At 39.4% G+C, this 9178-nt stretch overlaps 1 non-coding gene across 1 annotated transcript; it reads right to left on the bottom strand.

The window, feature by feature from the left end:
- Positions 1-5910: 5910 nt before the first annotated feature.
- LOC117279828 (small nucleolar RNA R71) lies at positions 5911-6017 on the bottom strand. The gene has a single exon (XR_004510242.1). It is a non-coding gene; the product is annotated as a small nucleolar RNA R71 (small nucleolar RNA).
- Between the last annotated feature and the right edge of the window lie 3161 nt (positions 6018-9178).

Raw genomic sequence — 9178 nt, 5'->3', positions numbered from 1 at the left:
GGATGACTCTTGAAATATGTTATGGTTGTGGAAAGAGGAGGCACAAGAAGGTCAAATTCCCCAGGCTAGGTACCCCCAGCCAGATCTGCCTGGCGTGCAGAAAGGAATATTTGGCGTCGTGTCGCAAGTATGCTCAGAAGAAATTTAGTGGCGGCAGGCTTGGGAAATTCCAATGGCCCACACAGCAAGCCGGCACAGAGATTGTTAACCCTCCCGCGATGAGGGCCAAAAGGAAGGGTAGGGAGGATGCTCATGGTGTAAGAAAAATAGATGGTACCAAATATCTCACCAATGAGACGAGCCAACCTAGCAGATCTTATCCTCGTTCCGTGAAGTGTAAGGGGTGTCATTCGGGGGTATGCATCTATCGTATCAATGCATGTTATGGGTGTGGAGTCGAAGGGCGTCAGTTACGGCACTGCCCCAGCAACCTAAGGTCACTAAGTAAGTCACTCATTAGTATATCATTATGAACACAACATAATTTTCCTTGTCATATGTGCACATCTATATTGAAGAGCTAACATAAATATGATCTTAACAAGACATTGAGTCATAAAATATTACATGTACCCACTTTTTGGTCGAGATGCATTATTCGTGAAGCCTCTTTACCGCTACTCTCTTGCACACAACCTCTTAAGGAATTGAGTTATATAATGATTTCCTTGAATCGAGTTATGACCCTAGGTTAATACTCTCCACTTACTTCCCCAAATTCCCAAAAAAGGACTATACTTAACGAATTTCTTATAGAACTTTCTGTTTCAAATAAATAACATCTGCTCACTTGTGAACCCACCTCCATAATATTAACCTACATGACATCAAGTCTAATGTAAAGAAACCTTGTCTTTCTTAACACACTTTCTCTCATGTGTATGTGGCTCATAGGATATAAGGAATCGCTTTACTCCCTTTGTGAACATTATCATGAACCCTTTTCATTGTCTAAGAAACATAAGAGCATATCTCAGCGCCTATCGTATGTGTATATGTTATTCAAAAGGGTCACTTGTCCACATAAGGCTTCACTGAAACTTGAGAACCTCACAAAATCGTCATAGGAAGATCTTTTGTTTTCCCACCTTAGTGTGACTTTTAATCCACCTAGTTCCATCCTCAGTAACTCACCTTGTTTCCAATATTGTTGTCACGCCCCAACCTCGGGGAGCGCGACCAGCACTCAGCCGAGTGGACCCGGTCGAGCGAGCTTGCTAGACACTATCTACCCGACTCACCTATGATCCAGAGAAGGCATGCTCCCATTAGTTAGGCAGTAGAAAGTTCATACATATATACATTAGTAAGTCGTTTCATTTTGTTACATCATTATTAAGTTTCAAAATACATACATACTTATGACTGAGTGGAGCAAGAGCCCAAAATACAACATGATCCGTTGACCTTTCTAACATCCATATACAACCCACATAGTGTGTACGGAGCCTCTAAAGATACAAAAGAGAGTAAAAATGATGTCGGCAACAAGGCCCCGGCTATACCTCAAAAAGTGACAACAATATAAACAAAAGGTACAATACATGACCCCGGAATGAAATGGGGCTCACCGACTCCGCTGAGAAGAGGATGTAGCACTATCTGTGATCAACACTGTCTGCTATAGAACCACCCACATCCATTTAAAGATGCAGTGCCCCCAGCAAAAGTGACGTTAGTACTGTCGAATAGTACTAGTATGTAAAACTAAAACATTGTCTCAATAGAATGAACAATAATACAGGGGGAAACGGTCAAGAATGCAATATGAGCTTTAAATAACACTAAAACATCAAGTTAAGAATCACATAGATTTTTAAGTCAATTCCCGCATTATTAGGTTGGATGGTTTTTAGTGCCAATATGCCACAATCCACAATACCATTGTGTTCTTACACGGAGTCCAATCTCGGCCCGATCGGCTAGGCCATATCATCTGAGACATCAACCATATTCATAATTTCATCCACAATACCACCCTGTTCTTACACGGAGTCCGATCTCGGCCCGACCGGCTAAGCCATATCATTCGAGACATCACCCTTTTTCAATTAGTCATCTCACTTCATATTTATTTCCCATCTTTTCAATACAATGGCACGAGTGTCCCCAATTATAAAGTTATTCTTGGCGCTTGGCCGTATTTCATGATTCAGGTTCTTTTCCACTTTCCAACATTTTATTATCATCAATAACAACACGGTTTTTCATTTAAGACATTTTGATTTTACATGTGAGCAATATATAATCTAAGGCACATAGAGGTTTTTCACACAATTTGGCATAACAGTCTTTAGTCGAATTTGACATGAATGAACATTTCCTCAGACAGCGAGATAACATGATGGAAGCATGGGAATACATATTACACATATATTTTCAAAACAAGCACATACGGGATAGCAATTTCTAGGACGTTCATTATGGGACTTGCATCAATTTCATGAATACCATGGTATTCAATTCTAAGAAGAGGGGGTTTAGCCAACATACCTCAATTGAGCTTCTTAAAACTCTAAGATGTTCCGAAATATTATCAACTTCAATCTATTTTAGCAATATAGCGAAAAATTGAACCAAAAATTAGGAAAACGATCATGATTCTAGCTTAGTTGAGCATTTTATCAAACACTATGTGTGTATTAAGCCTACATGGCCTTTTTATGAAATACATCACCATCCCACACCCCATTCTTTTCTATCTTTAACTCACAACCTCCCCACGTACCTTAAGAATACATACATGCAAGGTAAGCACTCCCATCCCCATGAACTACCTTACTAATTGCCCATTCTTGTTATAGTTCGAATTTAAGAGCTTGATGATAGAATCTTACCTCTTAGGATGAAGACCTAGGGTGCTTCTCTTGATAATCTTCAAAGGTTTAAGCAAGAATTGAGGAGAAAGTTTTTATGAGGATCACTTTCTCCCTCTATGACTCTCTCTCTCTCTCTCACTCCAAAGATATCAGAAATAAGCTCAAAATGGTCTATGGGATGTGTTTTAACGGAATAGGGTCGGGTTTAAAAAACCCCAAAAATGAAGCTCTGGAACAGGTTCTGCGGTCGCATATGCGACCGCATAATGATTATGCAGTCCGTAAAATGACCGCGAAAGGTGGCTCTGGGAACTGGGCTAGCCTGCTTCACTCTGCGGTTGTTATGCGGCCCGCAGACCTGTTATGCGGCCCACAGACCTATTCTGCGGTTGCAAAATGCTCCGCAGAACTTCCCTCCGCAAAAGTCTAAGGATGACTATGCGACCAAAGTACAGCCCGGGAAACAGTTATACGGACGCATAATTGGCCATGAAATTGACATCAAAAATGCCCTAGAAAGTTGCCTCACTCTGCGACATTTCTGCGGTCCGCAGAGTGGTTCTGCGGCCATAGAACGGGCCGCACAAATACCTACTTCTGCCCAACATTTTCCTTTAACTCCCCAGGCACTGTTCAATCCAAAAAGTCCGAACCACGGCTCACAAGCTCGTGGCGAAGAATTTCTACTACTATTAACCTCTACGCCTACTTCGGCATCACGAAATTCGGGTTTTTAGGAAAGTATTTATCGGGCCTTACAATTGTAGCTACCAATGAAGTGGCCTCGTATTACAGCTTGAGAGTTATTATGACAAAAATGTGTCTAGCTCGTAACAAGGGTTCATCCGCTCTTTCCACCTTTGCGACATGTTCTGACTATTCTCCCTTAGTTGAAAATTAGTTGCGCCAATCCCTGGGCACTCCAATTCACTGCACTTTACTTGTTTTGAGCTTTAATTGGGAGTGTTTTGCACTTATTGTGTGTTTTATGCCTTGTAGGAGTAATTCGGAGTGATGTAGATGTTGTGGAGCTAATTCGAGCTATTTGGATCTTTGATGTCTAAGTAAAAGCCCAAGGGATTAAACCAGGATCATGTTCGGGGGTCGAGGACAAAGTCTGGACGTCAAAAATCGAAGTTTGATTCGTACTCTGAGAAATCCCCACCGCCCCTTGTACAAATTCCTGATGTCTGTCAAAAGTTATCTCTCTGGATTTTTCCACTAATGCCCCGCATGGCACGTCACCCCATGCGGCACGCCTATGAAATTCTTATAGAGTTATTTTCCTTTTTCAGCTAGGAAAAGGTGATCTCGTATGGGCCTGACCCTACTTGGTAAAAATTCATGGAAAAACGTTATTTTCTGGACTTTTGACACATATTGGACCTAAGGAGGCTAAAGAGGAGTTGGAAGAACACGAGCACAAGGATTTCATCATTCCTTCCTCACTCAAGACCCGAGTTTGGGTTGAATTTTTGTTTTCCTCTGCTTTAACTTTATTTGTGATGAATTTCTCCATATCTATGGAGTAGTTCTCTTTAGAGTTTGATGGATTTGGTGTATTGATAATTGTGTGGGTTATAACTCTATTTTTTTGTATCGAAGCGTTGTTGGATGATTTAACAGTTGCATATATATTCACTTGTTCATGTAATTGAGAGAGGCATAACTTGTGATATCTTTGCATTATATTGTTGGTTGAGTTCATAGATTCTTCTAAGTAATTGAAAGAGGCTAGTTGAATCGTTGATTAAACCTAGTTAGGAGAATAATCGAAAGATGTTTTCCTAAAGACCAATCCATTACGCATTTTAGCATATCTTCACTTGCTTAAATTGGTTCATCTTGCGAGGTTGAGACTTAATCGAGAGAGGAGTTTTAGATGAACATTTGAACTAATAATTGAGTGAATTCGAGAGACTCACTTAAATATTAGAAGTGAATTATCTAGAGTTAGATCCCAAACAATTATCTTGCACCTATCCTATCAAAACCTTATCTTCTCCCATTGATAACCTTCTTTGCTTATTCCTTGTATCGATTGTCATTAGTCAATAGCTTTAGATTGTTAGTTAATTTTAGTTAGATATCTTATAAATCTCAATTGTTGATCATCTTGAATAGCAATCAAGATAGAAACTACAAGAATACTGTTTAAATCCAATCCCTGTGGATACGATATTATACTATACTATATTTGACTAGCAAGCATAATTTAAGTGTGTGTTCCGAGCTCGTCAAATTTTGATGTTGTTGCTGGGGATTGGCAATCAACAGTGTTTGAAAAAGTTTGTAGTGCTAATTCAGGAATTTTTTCTTTTTATTTAATTTTATTTTTCTCTTTTTACGGTCTGTGTTCTTTGACTGTGCGCATGCTACAGGTTAAGATTGGTGCATGACTCGAACTTCTGCGAAGGAAGTGCTACCATACAAGCCAGAAATTGAAAAACGTGTGCGATAGTTGATGAAGGAAAGAAATCTCACCGAGAGATCAGAAAAGGATGGGCAATCCTCAACCAAAGAACTTATGGTTGGAAACGATAATGATATTGTAGATTTGGCTGCGAGAGAGGCAGCCCAATGACTAGGAACAAGCTGCATGGGATGCTGAGGAAGCAGCTATTAGAGATGCGCAGATTATCTATGAAGAAGAGAGAGGTCGGAGAATTGCTCAAAATCAACCCTTGGTTGCAGACCAGTTCGTAAATATAGCTCACGAGCCTTGGAGACCACTTGGAAATTATGCTAGACGTGTCTACAATCAAGGTTTATCAAGTGTTACACCACCTCCAATTGCAACAAACCATTTCGAGTTGAAGCAAGGGTTGCTTCAACCCTTCAGCATTGTTGTGTCTTCATAAGGAAGCCAAACGAAGATCCAAACACACATCTAATGGACTTTGAGGAGATTTTGAACACCATTCAATACAATGGTGTGTCACAAGATGTAGTGTATTTAAGGGTATTCCCCTTTTCTCTTAAAGATGATGCAAAACAGTGGCTTCAAAGCTTGCCCACGGGATAAATTAGAACTTGGGAGGAGATGACCAGAAAATTCCTTGATAAATATTTCTCCTCAGCTAAAACGAGCAAGTTTAAAAGAGAAATCCATAACTTCTACCAGAAAGATACGGAAACTGTTTTTGAAGCATAGGAGAGGTTTAAGGAGATTGTTCAAAAGTGTCAATATAGTAGAATTGAACTCTAGATGCAACTCCAGGACTTTTGGGATGGATTAACACCAGCCTCGCGTAGAACATTGAGCAATGAAGCTGGAAGCCCGTTGATGAAGAAGACTTCAGAGGAGATAGTTATAATTCTTGATGAGTTATCTGAAGATGCAAATCAGTGGCCCTCTAAGAGTGCTGAAAGAAGAAGATCAACGGGTGTTCACCAGGTTGATGCTAATACATCTGTGCAGGTAAAACTTGATGCTATGGCTAAAGAAATATGGAAGTTGACATTAGCCTTGATACAAAATGAGACTCGCGTAGCATATGATGTATGTGGAAGATGACACCTTACTCATGAGTGTCAAGCCTCAACTGAGGAAGTGAATACATTAGGAAATTATAACGTTAATGCAATGGGTCAGAAGCACCCCAGATTTTCATAGAGTTCAGCTGGTGGTACTGCAAATGTGTGGCAACAAAACAACCCCAGATTTCAGGGACAAAGAGCTCCTGGTTTTATGAATCAGCATAGGCAGCAGTTTCAGCCTCAACAACCCAATCAGCCTGGTTTAGAAAATCTTATGAACTCCTTCATTATGAAAATAGATGAAAGATTTGAAATACAAGGTGCATCAATTCGAAATTTGGAGAAGCAAATGGGACAGATTGCAACAATATTATCTGAGAGGGTTCCAGGCACTATCCCCGCTGACACTGAAAAGAGTCCCAAAGAAACGGTGAATGTTGTAACCTTGAGAAGCGGGCAAGTGTTAAAAGATCCCACCTCGATCCAAAATGATATGATACTTGAAAAAGAAAGTGGGGAGCAGCTGAATAATGATGTTGATAAAAAGAAGAAAGGCCCGATGAAAACTGAGAAGAAGAAGAAGAAGAAGAAGAAGAAGAAGAAGAAGAAGAAGAAGAAGAAGAAGAAGAAGAAGGAGGAGGAGGAGGAGGAGGAGGAGGAAGAAAAATCGAGAAGGGAGGAACCTGAGGAGAGCCAGTATATGCATGTTTTACCCTTCCCTCAAAAGCAAAGTAGAGAAAAACTGGACAAGCAGTTTGGGGATTTCTGGATGTGCTGAAATAGGTTCATGTATATTTGCCATTCACAGAAGTGCTCTCACAAATGCCTGCTTATGCCAAATTCTTGAAGGAGATCCTTACAAAGAAGAGGAAAATCGAGGAGACGTCAGTGGTGAAGCTCACTGAGCATTTCAGTATTTCAGTGCGCTATTGCAAAATAAAATCCCACAAAAGTGTGGAGATCCATGGAGTTTTACCATACCTTACTCATTAGGAACTATAAATTTTGATAAGTCTTTATGTGATTCGGGTTCTGCAATTAACTTAATGAATCTATCTATTTATAGGAAATTGGAGATGGAGATTGGAGAGATAAGTTCTACACCAATATCGTTGCAGCTGGCGGGCCAAATGACTCTAATACCCGAGGGGATAGTGGAAGATGTGTTAGTTCAGGTGGATAAGTTTGTATTTTCTATAGATTTTATAGTGGTGAATATGGAGGAGAACAAGGAGGTCCCCCTCATCCTAGGAAGACCATTCTTAGCTATGGGCAGAGCGATATTAGATATACATGAGAGAAAACTCATGCTTAGAGGGGGTGAGGAGACTGTGACTTTCAAGATGGATGTAGAAAAGGGGATGTAAAAATAAAAATCAGTTGCTAGTGTTGAATGGAAATTGAAGGGCTCGAAAGAGAAGGCTGCATTGAGCGAGAAAGATAAGTGTAGGGTGTACCCCAAAAAGGTTGAGAAAAAGCTATCGGCATGGATGTGTGCATTGGTTCAGGCGTGAGGAATGGAGCCCGACTTCGACTCAGACCCCGACATGACATCCAGGGAAGTTTCCTTTACCTTATACTTTTTAATTGTGTATCATGGGGACATGACACAACTTAAAGTGTAGGATGGGGGATATTTGTATGTATGTATATTAGTTTTCTTTTTGTTAGTTATAGTAGTTAGAGATAGAAAATAATTGGAAAAAAATAAAAATTGGGAAATGTTTTCAACATTTTCGATTTTTCCCTACGATGGATATCATCCGACATGTTTCTTTTGTTAGGTAGTGTAAAAAGTCCCCCTTGGTTTTTCTTTATATCGCGGTTCTTTTTCAAGGGTTTTGTTTGAACCGGATGTAGTTAGTTTTTATTTTTATTAGGAGTAGGAAACCTTGTGCTATGGTTTAGATGGAAGTAAATATCTTTTGACTATATTACACCTTGAGAATAATGTGAGTGCTTTAGTGTGACGCTTAGGCTCAGTTTTTGACTCTTGTATAAGTATCTTAAATTGTTTGATCTTAACTTTGCTTAATTACTTTGACTAGAGTGTCTTGATGAGTCTGATCCTGAGTGAGTTATGTGCCATGTGTGTGTGAGGTTTTGTGTTATTCTGTGCATTGCATTTGATGTCTAGAACTTACCCCGTGTGTTTGCAAAGTGAAATAGTAGTTGTATTCAGTCTTGGAAGGGATACAGGCATTTCTTCGTTGAGCCAGATACATGCTTTTACCTACCGAATTGTTATGTATCTTAGTAAACCCCATTGAGCATGTAACCCTGTTTCTTTGGCAACCATATTATAAGCCTTACCCAATTGTTTGAATTGACCAATTATTTGAACCGTTTACCTCCCGTGAACATTTGTATTTGTTAAGAACTTTGTAAAAGTTGAAGTCTAGGGTGGTTGGTTTTGCTTTTGAGTAGAACTAATGAAATAAGGAGAAAAGTGCATTGTATTGAAAAAGTAAGAGCCACTTGAATTTAAAGAAAAAAGAAAAGAAAAAAAATGTGTATTGTTGTGCAAAATATTCTTTGATAGTGATGACTCTTGATGTAATTGTGCTTAAATAAGTAGGGAGTTAATGTATATTGATATGGGGGTAGAGTTATGATTTGACAAAAGTGTGGGGTTTTGAACAATGAAATGTCTGTATTAAAGTGCTTAGGGAGGTGTAGTCACACTTATATCCAAAATGTATCTTACCCATCCCGGAGCCTACATTACAACCAAATAAAGTCTTATTTGATCCTTGACTGAATGAACTCAATTAGTAGAGTAGTACACTACGGGCAAGCTTATGGTACGTCTTTGTGGCATATGAATGTTTTTTCTGAGAGTGAGCAAATTCTTTCTATCTTGAGTTCATAATTGTTCT

Source organism: Nicotiana tomentosiformis, chromosome 10, assembly GCF_000390325.3.
Source record: "Nicotiana tomentosiformis chromosome 10, ASM39032v3, whole genome shotgun sequence".
NCBI lineage: Eukaryota > Viridiplantae > Streptophyta > Magnoliopsida > Solanales > Solanaceae > Nicotiana > Nicotiana tomentosiformis.
The sequence above is the reverse complement of the archived record's forward strand: the minus strand, read 5'-3'. Positions and strand labels throughout refer to the sequence as shown.